The sequence below is a fragment of the Somniosus microcephalus genome, chromosome 25 (genome assembly GCF_052327205.1).
Source record: "Somniosus microcephalus isolate GS21.2 chromosome 25, FLI_Smic_1.0, whole genome shotgun sequence".
Lineage (NCBI taxonomy): Eukaryota > Metazoa > Chordata > Chondrichthyes > Squaliformes > Somniosidae > Somniosus > Somniosus microcephalus.
In genome coordinates this window covers 48428258-48448693 of record NC_141011.1, presented here as the reverse complement: position 1 = coordinate 48448693, position 20436 = coordinate 48428258, and the positions used below count along the sequence as shown (strand labels likewise).

Sequence of the window (20436 nt, the reverse complement as noted above, 5' to 3'; positions counted from 1 at the left end):
CCAACCTGGGGCTCTCTTGCCGTGCCGGAGCTCCGAGTAGAGCGCTTATTTTGGGAGTCTCGTATCGGGTATGCGGACAATGTGACCCGTCCATCGGAGCTGATTGAGCGTGGTCAAAGCTTCGATGCTGGGGATGTTGGCCTGAGCAAGAACACTGACGTTGGTGCGCCTATCCTGCCAATGGATTTGCAGGATTTTGCGGAGGCAGCGTTGGTGGTACCTCTCCAATGCTTTGAGGTGCCTGCTGTACATGGTCCATGTCTCTGAGGCATACAGCAGGGCGGGTATCACTGCTGCTCTGTAGACCATGAGCTTAGTGCCGGGTTTGAGGTCCTGGTCTTCAAACACTCTCTTCCTCAGGCGATCGAAGGCTGAATCCTGGATTGAGGGAGTGCTGCACTGTCGGATGTGCCATTTTTTGGTTGAGATGTTAAACAGAGACCCCATCCGTCTGTTCAGGGGGGTCATCACTGACCAAAAGGTTAACTTGTCAACACCAGTACTCTGCGACGAGTGGCTCATTCATCTCCTGACTCCTTAAAGCCTCACCATTATCTACAAGGCTCAAGCCAGGACGATGGTGGAATACTCACCATGTGCCTGGATGGGTGTATGGCTGCAACAACGGAGGCTCAGTCTTATGCAAGGCAGAGTAGTTGCCTTGATTGGCACTCCAGACACTGGATTCAGTGTTTACTTGCTCCACCACTAGAGCATTGCAGTTGCAGCGCGGACTATGTACAGGATGCACTGAGGCAACTTGAGTATAATTCAACAGCACCTCCCTCGCCAGTGACCTCTACCAGTAAGAAACACAAGAGCAGCAATGTCGTTGGAACATCATCAAGCCCAAGTTTCCCTCCAAGTCACACACAGTCACTGCTCCTAAATTGTCGCCAGGTCAATGTCCTGGAATTTCCCACCTTGTGCGAGTCCATTACTACAAGGATTGCAGCACTTCAAGAAGGCCCACTACCACCACCTCAGGGCAACTAGGGATAGGCAATAAATGTGACGTTGTCACGTTTTCCCACATTGAGAAATTATTCAATGGCAGCATTTGGAGAAGAGCAGGGAAATGTTGCTGGTGTCCTTGCCATCATTTATCCCTCAACTAATAGCACCAGAACAGATTATCTGGTCATTTATCTCCGATGGGGTCTCGGTTTAACATCGCAACTAAAAAATGGCACCTCGGACAGTGCAGCACTTCCTCAATACTGCCCTGACGTATCAGTTTACAGAACATTGCTGTTTCTGGGACTGCGTTTGTATATAAGTGACTATAGTTCAAAAGTAACTCACTGGCTGCGGAGCATTGTGAATGGGGCAATATAAATGCAAGTTTCTTTCGATGGACTACAGTAGTGTTTATAACTCGGATTAGTAAATTTATTTTGTTCTTAATTTCTGCTTTTGAAATTGGTGCTAATGTAACCAACCTTTGAAATGTCCTTCTGTTGGTAATCCTGGGTTTCACTATGGAATGCAGATACTCAGTTGCTGAGTCTGTTGATATCTGGGAGACTGGACCCACAAATTTACTTTCATGAAATCTAATGGCACATTGTAGACACATTTTTGTGGGTCTGTGATACTGTTGGTTCCATGAGCACGGGGGAATTTATACTGTGGAGTGCAGGAAGCATGGAGAGGAAGGCTCGAGTGTCTACTGGTGGCTGCACTCCTGCTGTATAAAAGTGCTTTTAGATGTACTGCAATTGAACTACATTGGCAAATGATTTTTCATTTGGATTTATTTTTTTATGGCATGCGTACGCTAATTTTCTGAAGTCCCGATGGTAGATAATAACTATCACTGTCCTGAGTCCAACAGAAGGTCCGATTTGTATAATGTTTTAATTGCATATTGTCCATCAAATGTAGCGCTTTGTATCGCTGGAAATTCGAAGCCTTTTTTGAGGGAGGGGGGAAATCGGCTTGAATTGATAGAAAGCCTAAAGGAAACGTTTGGCAGGCACACTTCCTTTGGCTTTGCTGGTCAGTGTTCATTTAGTGATTCTAAAGCCATGAACTATACTTTTTATTGAATAACTCAATGTTTTAATCGATTTAACTTTTTTTTAAAGTTGTGATTGTACATAAAACAAACAAGAACCAGATTTGCTTTAAAAAAAAAAGGGGTCAAGCTATGAGACTGGTAGATTCGCTGTGTCTCAGTTTCCTTGAAACTTAAGCTGTTCTTTCCTTGAAACGATGTAACTGAGGCATTGTTGCATTTTGGCAGCTTACCTATGCTGTTGATCAAGACTATCAAAAATCACATTAGTATAACAATACTTTTAATTGTTTCCACATTCATGTAGTGTATTGCAGGCTTTGTAGGATGCTAATTGAGTTCTGTAGATATTTGGTATGTTTTCATGAGATTAAAAATGTAAAATTGTGGAAGGCTTAAATATATGAAAGACTGTATGTTTCAATTTAATACTCAAAATCCTGCAGGTGTAGGTTGACAGAAGGGAGTATTGCTTTTTGTAAAATGCCATTGAATCAGAGTTGCTCAGGAGCATGAAAACCAATCATGGAAACAATGGGAAGGTTTGTTAATCTTCTGTAATTTGTAAACATTATCTTATTAACTGGAATCTTGAGTGACTGCGTTGGCTTTCATGCTGTTTGGGATACAGCTGGTGGTTGGTGCATGTTTACCTCGTCTCGAAGTTGCTTTCTTAAAACTTGGACGCATACCCTTGCTGAATTTATCAAATGAAGTTACAAGATATCTGAGGACTTCAGGGGCCATTTCTTCAATGTCTAGCCAGGCTCCTGAGCCATGTAGCTCAGTCATCCATGTGGTCCCCACTTCTCATTTACCTACAATGCTCCACTGAGTGAGCCATCAGTCTTCCTGTGTTCTTTCAAAGCTCATTGATTCCCTTGAACCTCAGTGTTTTTTTTTATATATTCCAGCAGACTTCAGCGAGTTTTAGACTGAGAGTTAAAATAGAACCTAACTGTCTGATTTAATCAGTGACTAAACTAGCTCTAGGACTCTTGCTTATCTCTCATTCTCTGGGGCCATCCCATCGCACAATGCCCGCTGTTACTGCAAAACAGTTCAAACAAAAGGTGTTTTGATTCAGGAGAAGTAAAGTTTTATTGTTTCAGTTACAGAGACTGTTAAGTGTTCTAGGATATTCAGCTGAGGCTGTCAGCTCCCCTGGCTACATGCTTAGGCCTGTAGAATGCAGAGTGCTTTGCTTGTAACTGCACCCGTTGTCTCCTTTCATTATCTGTTAATGGTGCTCAACATGACAGGGTTGTGTGATAAATGGAAGCTGTAGTGAAACCCGGAGCTGGATTCTTTGTCACTGAAAGCAGTGTTTGTACTTGCACTGTAGCCACAGATACGTGTAGATACTGTAGAATGCATATTAAATAACTAGCTCAGAACCACTACACTACAGCTCTTTAATAGAAAATTGTATTGTGCTTTTAGCAAAGCCTGAAATGACTTTGTAATACACTGCCTGTTATAAAGGAAAAGAAAGGACTTGCATTTAGATAGCGCCTGTCACAACCTCGGGATGTCTTTAAAGCGCTTTGCAATGTAGGGAGACGCAGCAGCCAAGGCCCCATAACTGCAATGAGATCCATAACCAGATAATCTTTTTTAGTGATGTTGGTTGAAAGATGACTATGGTCCAGGACACCAGGAGAACTGGTCTACTTCAAGTAATGCCACGGGATCTTTTACATCCACCTGAGAGGGAAGACGGGTCTCGGTTTGACGTCTCATCCGAAAGACGGCTCCTCCGACAGTGCAGCGTTCCCTCAGTGCTGCGTTGGGAGTGTCAGCCTGGGTTTTTGTGCTCAAGTCTCCGGACTGAGGCTTGAACCCACGACCTACTGACTCTAAGGTGCGAGTGCTACCACTAAGCCAAGGCGGATAACTCACCTATGTGGATGAATTTTGGTAGTCTTGCACAAATGAATTTAGTATAGTGGAGTACAGATAAATGCTTAACTAATTTGCTGAAGGATTGCTACACTTGGTTCAGGATTTTAGAATTTGTAATTCAATGTAAAACAATAGAAAATGCTTACTCTTCTAACCCCCATAAACATCGAGCATGCCAGTAAATTGTTGATATTCAGTCTGCTGAGCATTAAATAATTGAAAAAACATGTCCTGCTTGAAACAAATCTTATGCACTGGGGTGATTGAGACTAGTTGGGCCTAGTGAAATGCTGGGGTTAGATCAGGTATGGTGGCCATTTATCTGGAGTTGTGGCATTTGTTAATTGGAACATGTGGTAATCTTGCATGTTAAAAAATACTCCATTTCCCATGAGAATACATTGCAACATCATACAGGCCTATCTACTGCAGTAGGTGAGATTTTAAAATCACCTTCACTGGTGTAAAAGGTCCTTATCCTTCAGTAGCTTGTTGTTATATGTCTTGCTGGTGAGAAGTGACTTGAATTCAGACCTTTGGAATGCAGAATCAATTAAACTCAATGGTTAATGATTTTTATCACTTATTTACAGTAAAGGGTTAATACATATTTAGTTAAAATTGATTTTGATGGCTGTTGTAGTGCCGAATTTACTAAAACACAGTGGCACAGCTCAATATGGCTGTTGCCGTGTCTGGCTGAAGAATATCTTCTCAAGTCCTGCTTTTAAAATATAATGGTTCAAACAATGGGAAACTAAGTGGTTAGAAACAAAGTATATTAATGCTAATTTAGTCAAGTGGTTCTGTTTATTGACCTGGTGTAAGGTTATTTAAAAACCCAGCACAAACTACTTTGGAATATTTCATGTTCCCCTCTAGTGAGCTTCAATCATAGTACTCAAGAATTAATGAATGCTTTGTTGTTAGGAGTAATAGTATTCATTGCAGTTTTCTTATTCCCCATGTACATCCATAGTTGATTAGAAAAATTGTCTTTGATTAATTCAGGTTTGAAAATGGCATGCCTGCTGCTGTGGTTGTGAGAGTTTGGGATTGATTTCATCGATGACAGGTGTGGAACACTTACAAAGCCACTTGGTTATGGAGCTTATTTTCAAGCAGTGTTTTTCCCATGAGGCATCTCTTATTGAGAGGCTAATGTACAGTGTGTCTTGCAGCGCAGCAGGCTAAAGCTACGTGGTGTTCAATTTTTATTGATCTGTCATGTTTTCAGGGTGTGAGGGGGGCATAACTGTTGATGAGCTATCCTGATGAAAGAATTATTTTGTGCGTCTTTCATTTCATTTATCGTCATAACACATGAATTTTGGAGACATTATGTTTTAATAAGCTGCCATTTAAACGTGTCCTTTTTCAGTCTTAACAGTACAGAAACGTAGCCTAGGTCTGCTGCTTTGAATTGTCAAAAGACACTTGACAAACAGTTTTTTTTCCTCCCGATCCTTTTTTGATCTGCGTATGTTCATCTGAGCAGTGCATTAATATTCCACACAATAGCTATGGATCTGAGATGCAGATGACTCCAGGGATACTGTCTCTAATATCTTGCTTGCTGATGCATTTTCTGGCTGACCATGCCATTAAGAACAGTCATCAATCACAGTCCAGCTCCTTTGCGTGTTTGACTCCAGTCCTGGTTTTTCCTGGTGCTTGTTGTTGGAGGTTTGTTCTCCTTCACTGGTGTCTGGATAAAGAAGACTACGTCAGGCATGTGGAGTGTCTGCAGCACAGCTGAGCGTAGAGTGTGAAAGAAACCACAATCTGCACTGACTCCGGTAACCATTCAGCTCTGATTTCCTTTGCTGTACATGTACAACGGTGTGCTCTTTTTAACTTGGCAGCTCTGTCCTGGCCAAGCTTGACTGAGAAGCAAAGCAGCAGGCCTCTTTGTTAGCAAGTGCCTTCTCTCCATGGGCTGTGGCTGTTAACGGATACAGCAGCGCTGACATTGTTTAGCCTGGTTGTTGGATTAGGCCCAGGCCACGGAGAAGGTCCACTGGGGTCAGCTGAACAGCTGCTAGAATTGCGGTAAAGTTGTTGCTGTCACCTCAAGGAATTTTGAAGATTAACAGATTGTACAGACTAGGCTGAGAGGAAGGGCTGGCATGAAAAAAATGAAAGCTGGAACAAAAACCTTTTCCTTTCAGTTAGCTGTTTTATCACTATTTTTCTAATGTGGCAGAACTTGTGTGGGAGTGTCTGGAGGTGGAATGTCTTTTATGTTTTTGTCTGGTAACTGTACAAAGTATGTGATTAGCTTTTTATCATGTGTTTACACAATACCTTAGATCTAGCAAACACTGGCCATGAAAATAGGACCTGCTTGACCTGTTTATGTAGAAGGTTTGTTTTGTGGAGGAATCAAAAAGCTTTATTGCCTTTGTCTCATTGTCATCTCCATGCTACTGTGTTGCACATGTGTCTCCGATCACTACAGAGCACAGCGTGCCTAGTCAGCCACCCAGCAGTATTAATTATACACAAAGAGAAAATTAAAAAGAAGAAAAAGACTGTTTTGTATACACTCTCAAAAAAACCACTACTCTGGAACTGTTGATAGAAAAGCTTCCGAAACCTAGAGTACTTGAGTGATTATTGTACTTTGGCAATCGGTGCTTGGCAGGCAGCTCTAGGAATGTCACTCGATCTGACTGCATGATAGAATTGGCTAGGATTACATTAGTGTTTTCTATGGCTGTTGAAAGTGATGCATCAGCGAGTGGTCTTCAGTGACAAATTTTAACGACTTGGTCTGTTTGTTTTAGTGGGTTTATGCATTAGCATGTTTGCATGAGTTTTGTTTCACATTTCTAAGCTTCAACTCTTTTAAGTGTGCCTGAGATTACAGCAAGCAGGATCTGAACATACAGTGCACAATTTCCTCTGTTATCTTTGTTTCCTCATTCCCCAGTGACAAGAGTAAAATACCACAATAAGACGACAACAGCAAGCTCCTAATTACTGCTGTAAAACGAGTTTAGTCTGTATTGGTTGAGCACACTGTAAAACATCTTGCTGTATTTATATTTTCTTCCCTTTCTGTTTTGATTTGTTGGACTATGGTATGTTTACATCAGCTGTGCTATAGTTCACAGGAAACAAGGATCAGAAAGAATTTGTGTAAATTTGACTAAAATGGGTTTATAGTACTGACGTGCAGTACGCTTATAACAACATACAAGACCTGGGACCAATTCTTCCATATAACATTAGCTGTAGCTTTTATTTTTATTTTATAGTACTTTGCTGCAAATACAAGTGTGGAAAGAAATGTAAATTTATGTACAATACTCTGATTTGTTGTGTATGTTTAGGGGGAGAGAGCGTTTCAATCAACCGACTTTTAAAATTACTTGTATTATCTCTTTTGTAAATGCTGCATTTCTTTTTAATCAAGAGCACTAAAGTATAACCAATACTTTGGACATATTTAGAAAAATACATAAACTAAGAAACGTTCCTTGTATTTCTGCTATTCCACTTTTTGCAACATTAAGCAAAGGAAGCAACAGAAAACACTTTTTGAAAAAGAATGATCTAAATGAAGCTATTTTTGACACTGATTATTCAGTGTTAATCTTGATTTACATCACAATTCTCTTTGGGAGCTGTTAGTAGCAATACAATACTGCAGCTTTAAAATGTTGCGCCTTAAGGCCACCTTTAGCTCCACAAATAAGAATTTCACGGAAGGGATACTTTTGGCAAATGGCAGACACTGCCATTTCTGATGAAGTTTTCGAAGAAGTAATTTGTTGGCTTTTACAGCATCCACAGTTTTGACTGTAAGCACACCTCCTGAATTGGGGGTCATGGTAATGCCAGCTATTGTGTCAGTGAACGACAAATGAGATGAATCATCCATTTTGCAGTGGCAGTTAAAAGATCACTTCATTAATTGTTCTTCAAATGAATAAATGCTAAACTTCTGTTATTACAAGCTTATAAATTACTTCAAAGTTCTTTGTTTAACTTCCATGTGAACAGCATTTTAAAGCTTTAGAGAATAGATGTTAGGATAGTACGGGCCAGGACCTATTTAAATTGAGTTGATTCAGTGAAACTGAGCCAAGCAGATGTTTTCTGCCATTTAAAGGCTAGACCTTTTTTTAAAAACACAATTGCCCAAAATGTCACTGATCTAAGGAGATCGCATTCATGAGTCAACAAGTCTAAAGTGACCCAAGTCAAACAAGCCTGAAGTAACTCTGGCAGAAAATGTATCAAAGCGCTGATGATTTTACTTACCTGGGGAATGAATCCAGGTATCAAAATAATATTTAACTGAGCCATGAGCACCTGCCTGGGAAACAGTTAAGGTGTGTTTCTGTATTTTTCGCAGTTTTCAAAGCAGCCTAAATTCCCAGAACAATTTGTTAAATACACCCAGTTGAAGCTTCATCGTGTTGACCACCGGACACCGTTGTGAGTGATGTGTATATCAGCAGCACAGACCTATTTTTTTTGGTAAACTTTCATGATTTGTAGTGCCAAATGAGATCAGTGAAGCATTAGTGTCATGGTGTCACTAGCTTCACTGTGCACACTTGTACACTGCTTGTAGTTCTGGTAAAGCCTATAATGCGAATGACGAGGGTTCAAACATTCTCTTTTGGTCATTTCAAATAATATCAAACTGAGCCTTTGAACCCAAGTGGATCTGCTTTGAAAGTGCACATTTAGTTTTTTTTACTACTTTGTATACAATTATAAAATAGCATAACCGCATTAATGACTTAGTCCAGAATGAGGAATATTCTTGTGCAACCTTAGACGAATTGTGCTCTGTTTTAAGATTCTACCCCTGGCATTGAATCATTTAAAATATAATGCACTGATTTGAGTACACTTACAAAAGAAAACATTGTGGCGCGTTAGATAAAACACTTTTGATTTTATTTTAACAGTAATTTTTTCCATATTGGTTTAGATCTCTTGTCATGACATTGTTAATGTGAATTCTTTGTGTTGCTTCAGTTATGACATTTAAACTGCAGCAAGGTAAAATTCACTGAAGAGGTGGCATTTGAAGGCATGAATGGCAAAAGAATAAACTGTATTTTTATTCTGCCTTCAAACTTAGAACTCACTGTCACTCGTAGAACTATTTGAAAGCCAGTTGAAACATTTTCTACATACAATACTTGGTTTAGAGAAATGGTATTTATCAAATCTGTTAGTCTGGCAAGTGGACAAGCAGTCTACCTTCATATAGAACGATAGGAGAGGAAGTGAAGGTTGTAAAATTTACATTAGCAAAGCCTAGAGGAATCTGTTAATGTTTATTTTTTCAGTGCGACAGAATATAAGTAAAAACCTCTGAAATAAGTTGGCTGTAACTTCTGAGCTTTTTAAAAAAAAAACAAATGCTGACCTTTTAAACCTATTCCAAGCAAAGTGTGTGTCATTTTATGAAGGCATTTATAAGAAAAAATAGGGAAATTATATTCCCTAAAGGATGCTACCCTAGTCCAATTTAAACCTTGGAGAACTATTATAGTCATCTACCACAAATAAAGATGAATGTTTATCCATTTTTGATTTTATGTGAAGTATAACATTTGAAAAGAATTGTCATCAGTCTGCGGTGATGACATTGTTTGCCTCTTATAGACATCAGGTTCTGGTATTACACTGGTATTTTGCATTCTAAAGACATTTAAAATGTGTATACAGCATTGAGGAATGACTATTGGTTTCTGGGATTAAAAAGAAAATTAGAAAGCACCTTGTTCCAAGATTATATGATAAGGATATAGGGAGATGATCATGTGATTGAATAACTGGCATCCATTTTGAAAACTAAACTTTCAAATTAAATTTCAACCTAAGAATTACATATTTAAAATATAGCAATATTTCTTGTCACTGCGCATGTGATGCCCATAACAATTTTGATTATGTTCTCGGAAAGATTTAGACAGTGGTATATTATGAACATTATAATATTTAAATGAAATGCCTGAGCGTTTCTTATTCAAGCATCACTCATGGTCGCTGTAACCTCATTGTAGAATACTTACTGAGTATTCCCAGAAATTTGAAGCTGTTTATTCCAAACTTTGTGTACAGTAAAACCTTATTAATTTTGTACATTTTAAATATTTTGTTTTTTTAAGAACATTGCCATCAGATTTTAATTTTCACAGGAAAAACTGTAACTCTTAACTTTTTACTGGAATTGTGCATTTTGTCATAGCTGAAGTTTAACACCATGAAATTGACTTGCTTTGCACACTAAAATGATGCTGGTTAGTTTTAGGTAATCGATTATTTTTTACACCTGACAGCAGAGAGTAGTAAATTTAGTTTAAAGAAGGAAAATAACATTCATTTAATAACATTCAGCAAATGAGAAGTGCATGCTCAAACGTTGATTCATATTTCATGGTCTTTTTTTCTGCACCTAGTTTACCCTTAAAGGGTATTAAACTGGAATTGATGAACTCTTTCTTGCAGTAAACTTCAGCTTTCCACAATCACATTGCGCCACTTTAAATACTAATTTCAATGACTATCCATAGAATCATAGAATGGTTACAGCACAGAAGGAGGCCATTCGGCCCGTCGAGCCCGTGCCGCCTCTCTGCAAGAGCACTTCAGCTAGTCCCACTCCTCCGTCCTTTCCCTGCAGCCCTGCAATTTTTTTTCCTTCAAGTACTTACCCAATTCCCTTTTTGAAAGCCACGATTGAATCTGCCTCCACCACCCTTTCAGACATTGCATTCCAGATCCTAACCACTCGCTGAATTTAAAAAAATGTTCTCCTCCTATTGCCTTTGGTTCTTCTGCCAATCACCTTAAATCTGTGTCCTCTGGTTCTCGACCCTTCCACCAATGGGAACAGTTTCTCTCCATCTACTCTGTCCAGACCCCTCATGATTTTGAACACTTTTATCAAATCTACTCTCAACCTTCTCTGCTCTAAGGAGAACAACCCCAGCTTCTCCAGTCTATCCACGTAACTGAAGTCTCTCATCCCTGGAACCATTCTCGTAAATCTTTTCTGCACCCTCTCTAAGGCTTTCACATCCTTCCTAAAGTGCAGTGCCCAGAATTGGACACAATACTCCAGTTGAGGCCGAACCAGTGTTTTATAAAGGTTCATCATAACTGCCTTACTTTTGTACTCTATGCCTCTATTTATGAAGCCCAGGATCCCGTATGCTGCTTTAACCGCTTTCTCAACCAGCCCTGCCACCTTCAACAATTTGTGCACACGTACCCCCAGATCTCTCTGTTCATGCACCCCCTGTAGAATTGTACCCTTTAGTTTATATTGCCTCTCTTTGTTCTTCCTATTGAGGTCCAAAACTGTATGAAAGATATGAAACACCCAACAGGGAGCTGCTAAGCATTTTGAGATGTTGCCATTTGCTGTGGCTTCAGTATTGATCTATAATCTTGACTCCAAAGTCCACGTTAAAGCACATAATGAGAGTGTGTGAGTTACTATAGTTGTTGAATTGAACTGTTAAATTTCTGTCTTGGAACTTAAATAAATAGTTATTTTGGAAGAAAGGCCCAAACATCTATGTAATACAGAGGATGCTCCTTCAATATCTACTTACCACTAGTTATTTCATCTACATAGAAAACCCCACAAATTTCAAAGTACATGTTTTTGATTTACCGATGGTCCTTGATTACTTCTTGATGATTTCTCCTGAGATACTGGTTTTCTACTGCTGGCTAAAATGGATTGGAAAATCTCTGCAGTCAACATACAAATGCTTTTTTTCAAATATTGGGCAGTTTTGTCAAACTGCGATTTTGCAACTGATTCGAAAGTGGATTGTATGCATTGCGGATGATCTTGTATTGCCTGAAAGGAAAAGCTCACATTAAAATGCGGAACACTTGGATGTCCATATCATTCAGCCAGTAACAAACTGTATATCACAGTTTGAAGAGAAATTTCTTCACACAGATGGTTAAGATCTGGAACACACTGCCCGAAAGTGTGGCAGAATCGGATTCCATAGCAACTTTCAAAGGACAATTGGACATGTACTTGAAGAGGACTGATTTGCAGGGTTATGTGGAAAGAGCTGGGGTGTGGGACTAATTCGATGGCTCTTTCAAAGAGCTGGCACAGGCACGACAGGCCAAATGGCGGCCTCCTGTAGGATTCTATGATTACGTGTGGCAAAAGACTACACCACCTTTCTCTCTTCCAAAGCATTTAATGGCTGCTTTCAGGTAAGTGGAAAATAGCTACTTAGAAAGTTGTTTTTTATTGTATAGCTGAAATAAACATAAATTAGTACGAAGTGGTCGATACTGTTTTGATTATTAGATGAAAGTTATTTGGAGTCTGGAGTTTTCATTTAAGGAATATTTGATTCAAATTGTATCTTGTGTAATTCAAACCTCAAACAATAGACTCCATTGGTGTCATGTTTGCATATCAGGTGATTATTGTCCGAATGCTGGAGTATGGTTCTATGGACACTCCTCACCCTTCAGTACCTCGCCGAAGTGGCCATTATCCATATATTAGCCTTAACGGTGAATGTTAGCAGGCTATTCATCCACGGGGGAATATCGCAGCCGAGCCTGATCCTTTCCTCTCCCATTGTCCACATATGTGCACTTTCAGCAAAGATGGCTGGAGTGAACAAAGACCTGGTTGATTCTGCACCGCTTAAATTCATTAACTTGGCAACGATCAGGTTTTGAACCTGGGACCTTTCTAGTCTGTAGGACTCGGCTACCAACTGGATGAACTTGCTAAATCATCAAGGGTGCAGCCAATAACCAGGGATTAATCAATTCAACTTTAACAGTAGTGAATAACACAGTAACATTTTGCTCTTGTATGCCTAGAACTATGTAGGAGTTTCAAAATTTGATTTTCCTTTATTAATGACATAATTTTGCAATTACATGCATGTGCTCTAGCGTACATATTAGCTAAGAGTTGGTTAAATATTTAAAGCTGAAAGTGGCAGAGGTTTTTGTTGGATTCTTATTTTTGAGCAGAGTTCTAGTACAGTATATACACGTTCTACACAATGGCTTTTGTTATGCTGCCAGTTGGTAATGTTTTACCTTGCAGGAACCACAAATCATTATAATTACAGTATAGCTTAAAATCTAGATTAATAATAGACTGGCATCATATAAAGGGTGAAGGAGGGCGAATGTTATAAACATATTTGACTCCTATTCAATCAATTAGTTTTAAAATTAATCTGTGCTTTCTGAAAGTTCAGGTGCACTAGAAAAGGTAGCTATACAGACATGGCTAACATGCTGGTTTTGCTTTGTGTGTGGGTATTTTGAGAACTCAGGGAGGATATGAGCCAATTGCATCCTAATGAAATCAAAGTGTCAGGAATCCCTATTCTTAGATCTGATGCATACAGATTCTTGCAGTCAATTTTTTTGTAGTGAAACTAGTAAAACATAGGAACATGAGTAGGCCATTTAGCCCCTCGAGCCTGTTCCGCCATTCAGAGATCATGGCTGATCTGCAACCTAACTCCATATACCCGCCTGTGCCCCATATCCCTTAATACCTTTGGTTAACAAAAATCTATAAATCTCAGATTTACAATTAACAATTGATCTAGCATCAATTGCCGTTTGTGGAAGAGAGTTCCAAACTTCTACCACCCTTTGTGTGTAGAAGTGTTTCCTAATTTCACTCCTGAAAGGTCGGGCTCTAATTTTTAGACTCTGCCCCCTAGTCCTAGACTCCCCAACCAGTAGAAATAGTTTCTCTCTATCTACCCTACCTGTTCCCCTTAATATCCTGGAGACTTCGATCAAGTCACCCCTTAACCGTTTAAATTCCAGGGAAACAACCCTAGTTTGTATAATCTCACCTCGTAATTTAACCCTTGGAGTCCAGGTATCATTCTGGTAAACCTACGCTGCACTCCCTCCAAGTTAGTAAGGTGTGGTGCCCAGAATTGTTTACAGTACTCCTGGTGTGATCTAACCAGAGTTTTGTATAACTTCTACTCCCTTGTATTCTAGTCCTCTAGATATAAAGGCCAGCATTCCATTAGCCTTTTTATAAAAAAAAAAAAAAAAAAAATTATTCTCTGTACCTGTTCATGCCATTTAAATGATCTATGTACCTGGATCCCCAAGTCTCTTTGGACCTCCACTGTTTCTAGCTTTTCACCATTTAGAAAAGTACTTTTTAGGTCCAAAGTGGATGACTTCACATTTGCCTAGATTGAAATCCAGTTGCCACAAAACATACTACTGTATATGTACCTTTACTATTTTCATTTAGTTACTGTAATCATCATGCTATTTCTCCCGCCTGTATTTTCATGCTAATTTCTGTTGGTAAATGTGACTACTTCATATTATCCACTGTATAGTTTTGTATTTGTTTGTTTGAAAACATTGATCACGTCGGCAGAATAGGGGTTGCATGTGTGTAAATATTTAATGATCAAAGCATACAATAATAGCAACAGTTAAGGTAAGATGATACTTCATTCTGCTGAAATAGTACTGAAATTATCAAAATATTGAAAGTATTTAGGTGGCTATTTTGTAATCTAGTGCTAAATTCTCAAGTGTAGATTTTTTTCTGGACATTATGTATAAAATGAACTAAATTTAAATTTGTGAGTTTGACAGATATTTGCAGTACTTTGACACATGGGACTGAGCACAAGGTAGTATCTAACAATATCATAAACCACAGGAGCAAAATTGGAGTCATTAAATAAGTGATATAGCTTAAGGATTACTTCACTAATGATGTTTAGTTCCCCCTTTTAATGGCAGCATCTCTTTCCATTAGACTTTTGTGCAGGTTTGTGGTGATCAGTATATATGTCATGAATGTCACTGCAGTGGTCCAGCAAACATAAAGAGCATTAGGGGTCTGCTCGAATATATGTGAATTAGGCAAGATACCTGTACATCTTTTTGAATTCAAAGAAGGACCGTCTCTTGTGTTATGACCAAAATACATAACCTGTTGTGGCTGAACCAGAGCTGTTCTGTGTTGCTGCATACAGTTTTGTTACCCAGAGCTGTAAAACAGCTTTAGTGTGTCAAATCTACATTTGCTCATTACGCTGTCATTTCCATGTTTATGTGCACAGTGCAAAGCTTCATTACTGGGTCTATTTCTTCTCCCGGAACTGATTGTGCATCCCCAGGCATTTCTGCTTCAACAACACAAACCTTTTTTTTAATGTGTGGAACACTCAGATTTGTGACAAACCTAATTTTTCTTTCTTCCTCTTCACCCCTGATTCCTTAGTGATATGGTTCCGGATGTACTTGGGTGCCTTCTGGTAGCTCACACTGGCCATTATTTGTGAGCTTAGTGGAGTTGAACCTGATCCTATCCTCATCTGATGCACTCGCATTTCTAGCAGGGGCTGCTGGATAGTGTTCAGTCGTGGAACCAGTGGCTAACCCCCTCCCCTAGAACAGACCTAGGGATTGGACCCGGATGGGCCTACATGGCTGCTATTCATTGGATTTACTTGTTGAGCCATTGGGGGATACAGCCCAAATTTTAATGGTATCTTGTGGTTGGCAGCAGTATTCAACTGACATAGGAACAGCCGGTTTTTAACTCGTTCAATTTTCTTTTAATTAGCTGTTAGTAGCAGCAAATGTGTTAGTTATTTTGATGACAATATGGAATGTCATTATTTCCGTGTTATCAACAGAAATACATCTGTTTGCCTATCTTAAATTTTTAAACCTACGCTGCCTGCTCCTTCTGCCTTTGTTAAATTGTTTGCATTTGCTTCATATCTCTTCAAATGATATCTATTCACTCATGGCCTCTCATTACCTGAAATGACAAGTTAGTCGATGGCGATTTCAGCTTGGGATTATTTTCAGTTGAATATTTTGTGGAATACAGGCAACTTACTTTCATAGTTACACTGTTAGTTCTGGATTACATCTGATGTTTACCTATTGAAGGTGCTTTATAGTATTATGTTCTTTTAAATCAAAGGCTTTTTTTCCCTGGGTAGTGATTGGCAATTCAGAGTCTGTTTACTGTAGAATTCATTTTATGTTTTCTTTCAAGTCACTTCAATAAAGGAGAATATAGGCATTTTACATGTCAGCATTTTAAATTGCTGTTTTGGTTCTTAATCGGGTCTATTAAATGAGATTTGTGGTTTTAGGCCAGTGAATTTACAGTGAGCTGACATTTTGGTGTACTCTATATGAGCCTTTTCTGATCAGTTCTGGATTTATGAAATGCTTTATAATATTTGGGGAGAGGATAAGAGACGGGTAGTGTGGATGTTTTAAGTAAAAATAATTTCTGTGACGATTCTGACAGTTAATGTTGACTAGTCATGATAATTTCCATTATAGATGTTTCGATTAGTTCATTGTTGCTAATTAGCGGACAAGTTGCATCTGAAACATGTTCTTTTGATGGGATTAGTAATTGAATGAATAGAAATCCTGAAATTTCAAGCTTTATTGAACTTTTTAATGGGATTCATTAAAACTGAGATGAAAAGCTTCTCTGCCATTTCTGTTCTTTATATACAGTAATATAGCTGCATAATTTATAACTAGATTATAAACCTCTTTGAAATGTACATAGTCTGGAGCTTTTGCACATGAAGTGTCCTTTACTCCATTAAGATTAAAAAACAGATTTTCACATTAAGAGAAATTTTAGTGATCTTTTCCAGTGTTTTGGTAGACTGACAAGCCTGCTGGTCTACAGCCGTTTACTGTTGTCCATGAAATTGCTACAGAGCCACTGTAATAGTGAAACCTGGGTTAACTAAGTGTGTGAAGATGCCAGGTACACGTGAATTAGGCTGCATTCCTAGCATTATACCATCAAAATGGCTGCATCATCATGTCCTATATAGAGGCAAACTTCTTGCAAGGCAACAAGGCAATTTTTTCCCCCTGGCTTGTTGCCCCTCTCAGGAATTTGCATGGTTAAGTGGTGAATCATTGGCGTACATGCTTGCATTTCAGTGTAGTACTGAGAGAGTGCTACACTGTCTTTCAGATGAGATGTTAAACTAAGTCCCCATCTGCCCTCTCGGGTGGATGTAAAAGATCTTGTGGCACTATTTCGAAGGAGGTTAGGGAAATTCCCCCCCCCCGGTGCCCTGGCCAATATTTACCTCTCGACCAACATCACTTAAATGGATTATTTGGTCATTATCACATTGTTGTGTGCAAATTGGATGCTGCATTTCCTACATTACAGCAGTGACTACACTTCAAAAGTATCTCATTGGCTGTAAAGCATTTTGGGTCATCCTGAGGTCGTGAAAGGCGCTATATAAATGCAAGTCTTTCTTTCACTGTGTCTGGATGGGATGGGCTTGATGGTTTTTTCTCCTTTTCACTTGTTCATATGATCTACCTCTGAAAATGACACAATGTTGTGTTGGTGCACCAATGTACAGTGGTATGGAATGATCAGAGACAAGTTTGATTGCACTGGCTTATATTCTAGTTTCAGTTGTCATTGTGGGATCCAGGAAATGCTTTGTGCTGCCTCCAGGGGGAGGGACAGGAGTTTAATCAAAGCTTTATCTCTGGGCTCTGCTTGCGTCTCCTGACAGTTGACTTACAATACTTCCATGCTTTGACAGTGTTTGGCTATTGTCTTCCTGCCCCCTCAATGGTAGATGGAGGCTGAAACCGAAGGGTAAAAATGGGAGAGGTAGAGAGAATTTGATAAATGCATTCCAGAAGAGAAGAAAATTAATTACATTAAGAATATTTGACAGATGGGATGCATTACAATGTAGTGACGAAAGAGCCTTTAATTTTTTTTTTCCATTCTCAGGATATGGGCTGGCCAACATTTATTTTATTTTTATTTGTTTTTTATGGGATGTGGGCGTCGCTGGCAGGGCCAGCATTTATTATCCATCCCTAATTGCCCTTGAGCAGGTGGTGGTGAACCGCTGCAGTCAGTATTATTGTGTTTCATAGCGGTTTGTTACAACTGAGTGGCTTGCTTGGCCATTTCAGAGGGCAGTTAAGAACCAACCACATTCCTTGGGTCTGGAGTCACATATCGGCCAGACCAGGTAAGGACGGCAGATTTCCTTCCCTAAAGGACATTAGTGAACCAGATGGGTTTTTACGACAATCTGGTAGTTTCATGGTCACCATTACTGATGCGAGCTTTTTTAAAATTCCAGATTTATTTAATTAACTGAATTTAAATTTGTGGTGGGATTTAAACTCACATCTCTGGATCATTAGTCCAGGCCTCTGGATTACTAGCCCAGTAACATTACCACTATGCTACCGTTCCCTCTATTGCCTATCGCTAATTGCCCTTGAGAAGGTGGTGGTGAGCCACTGCCTTGAACCGCTGTAGTCTGTGTGGTGAAGGTACTCCCACAGTGCTGTTAGGGAGTTCCAGGATGGGGGTGTCAATCAAGTGGGCTGCTTTGTCCGGGACGGTGTTGAGCTTCTTGACTGTTGTTGGAGTTGTACTCATCCAGGCAAGTTGAGAGTATTCCAATCACATTTCTGACTTGTGCCTGGTAGATGGTGGAAAGGCTTTGGGGAGTCAGGAAGTGAGTCACTTGCTGCAGAATACCCAGCCTCTGAACTGCTGTTGTAGCCACAGCATTTATGTGGCTGGTCCAGTTAAGTTTCTGGTCAATGGTGAACCCCAGGATGTTGATGGTGGGGATTTGATGATGGTAATGCCATTGAATGTCAAAGGGAGATGGTTAAACTTCCTCGTTAATTACATTCTAATCAGTGATCACTGTGTTTGAGTTGTGGACCCTAAAAATCTGTTCGAGCCTTGAATATCCTTCCAGCTGTCACTTAGTCTCAGGCTTGGAGTCCGCTTTAATATATATGTTGATGACGCACAGCTTTACCTTTCTACCACCATATTCAACTCCACAACCAACTCTATTTTTTATCAGACTTGCCTATTTGACATCAAATTGTAGATCAGATGATTGAGATAATTGAATTCATCTTGCTCAGCTACTGCTCAAGAACCCTGTAACTTTGCCCCTAGATTCCACCCCTTCTTGCTGCTTGCTTAGGGTATACCAGTTGGTGCTCATTAATGAACTCCTAGTCTGTCTTCCCATCAGTTGTGCTTCAGAAGTCCTGTTTGACTGGAAGATAAGTTTTAAACTCCATGTTTTACCCATTACCAAGACCACTTCCACCTCCACAACATTGCACTCTATCCCTCACCGCTACTACCAACTTATCCATGCTATGTTGCCTCAGGATTTGCCTTCTCAGATGCTTTCCTCAGTGGCCCCCTGTGCTTTACCCTACACAAACTCCAACTTGTCTAAAACTTTGTGCATCCTGTCCCACACCAAGTCCTGCTTGCCTATCATTCTAGTCTTCCCTAACCTCGATTGTTTCCCTGACCTCCAGCACATTGAATTCAAAATCCCTGTCCTCACTTTTCAAATGCCTTCACTGCCTTGCTGCACGCTACTTCTGCAACATATTCTTCGGTCCTCTGACTCTTGCCTCCTGTACACCCCTCCCACTTTCCCCATTATTAGCAGAACTGTCAGCTGTCTTAGTCTACTCCATGAAACGCTACTCTCCTAAACTTCTTTGCCTTGCTGCTTCTCTCCCTGCCTTAACAGTCTCCTCAAAACCTATGTTTTCAACTGTGCTTTCACTCCTCTTTTCTAACTCACTCACTGCAGCTCTGTTCTCTCCAAAGTGGAGCACCTTGAGCAGTTTACTCCATTAAAGGCGTTTGATAAATGCAAGGTCTTGTAGTTTTGCAGGTTTTGCCACGCGCTTTCATATCAGAAATACAATTTTTTTAAAAAGGTTATACACTAGACCATGGTTGGTAGCAGAAAGGAATACATTTCCCCACCAATGGTGGAGCAATCCTGTGTATGCGTAGGGGAGTCTCCTTTAAAAGCAAAATAGCTCTAGATATGGAATCTTCCACATGCTATTCCTCTTTGTTTTGTGGGTTACATTGTGGAGATCTCATGAAAGAATGTTTTTCTTAGAACTGTTTTATTTCATATTTTGGCACAGCACAATGTGCTCATTTATGAAATCTTGTCCGTCTTCCCATCAGTTGTGCTTCAAAAGTCATTGAGTTAAATTAATGTTCAAAGTAATAAATTACCACTGATGAACTGAGACTTCACTGAGCCAATTAAAACAATCTTTGGAGACATACCCCGATAACGGCTGCAGCATTCATATTTTTTCTTCTTTTGAGAAGAAATTCCATCGTCTTGGTGTCGGCCACTTTTTTATTCCAATTTTCTGACCTATTCTGAGTTGGAAAACAATAAATCTGTTCATACCCATTGAGGACATGTTTATCCAACAGACGGACCCAGTATCACAGCCTGTTGTTGACTTTGGGTGTTTGTTATTTGTTCTGGTCTTCCCATTGGATCACTAATGTCGTATCTAACAGATCCCTGGTGTGTATCCTCTGTTAACATGTGGTCCCACCACCCCCCCCTCTCCCATTCCTTCAGTTCCAGTGCATACATTCTATTGGCACTTATGGC

At 39.7% G+C, this 20436-nt stretch overlaps 1 protein-coding gene across 5 annotated transcripts in view; it reads left to right on the top strand.

Moving 5' to 3' along the window:
• rerea (arginine-glutamic acid dipeptide (RE) repeats a) overlaps window positions 1–20436 on the top strand; it is a 527918-nt gene that overhangs the window by 53368 nt on the left and 454114 nt on the right. Inside the window, exon 1 of one of the 5 annotated variants that reach the window (XM_085967343.1) lies at window positions 5625–5724. The exons of the other annotated variants lie outside the window; for them this stretch is intronic. The gene's annotated coding sequence lies outside the window, so the exon portion shown is untranslated. Of the gene's footprint in view, window positions 1–5624; window positions 5725–20436 lie in introns of those variants that run through there. 5 annotated transcript variants of the gene reach the window in all.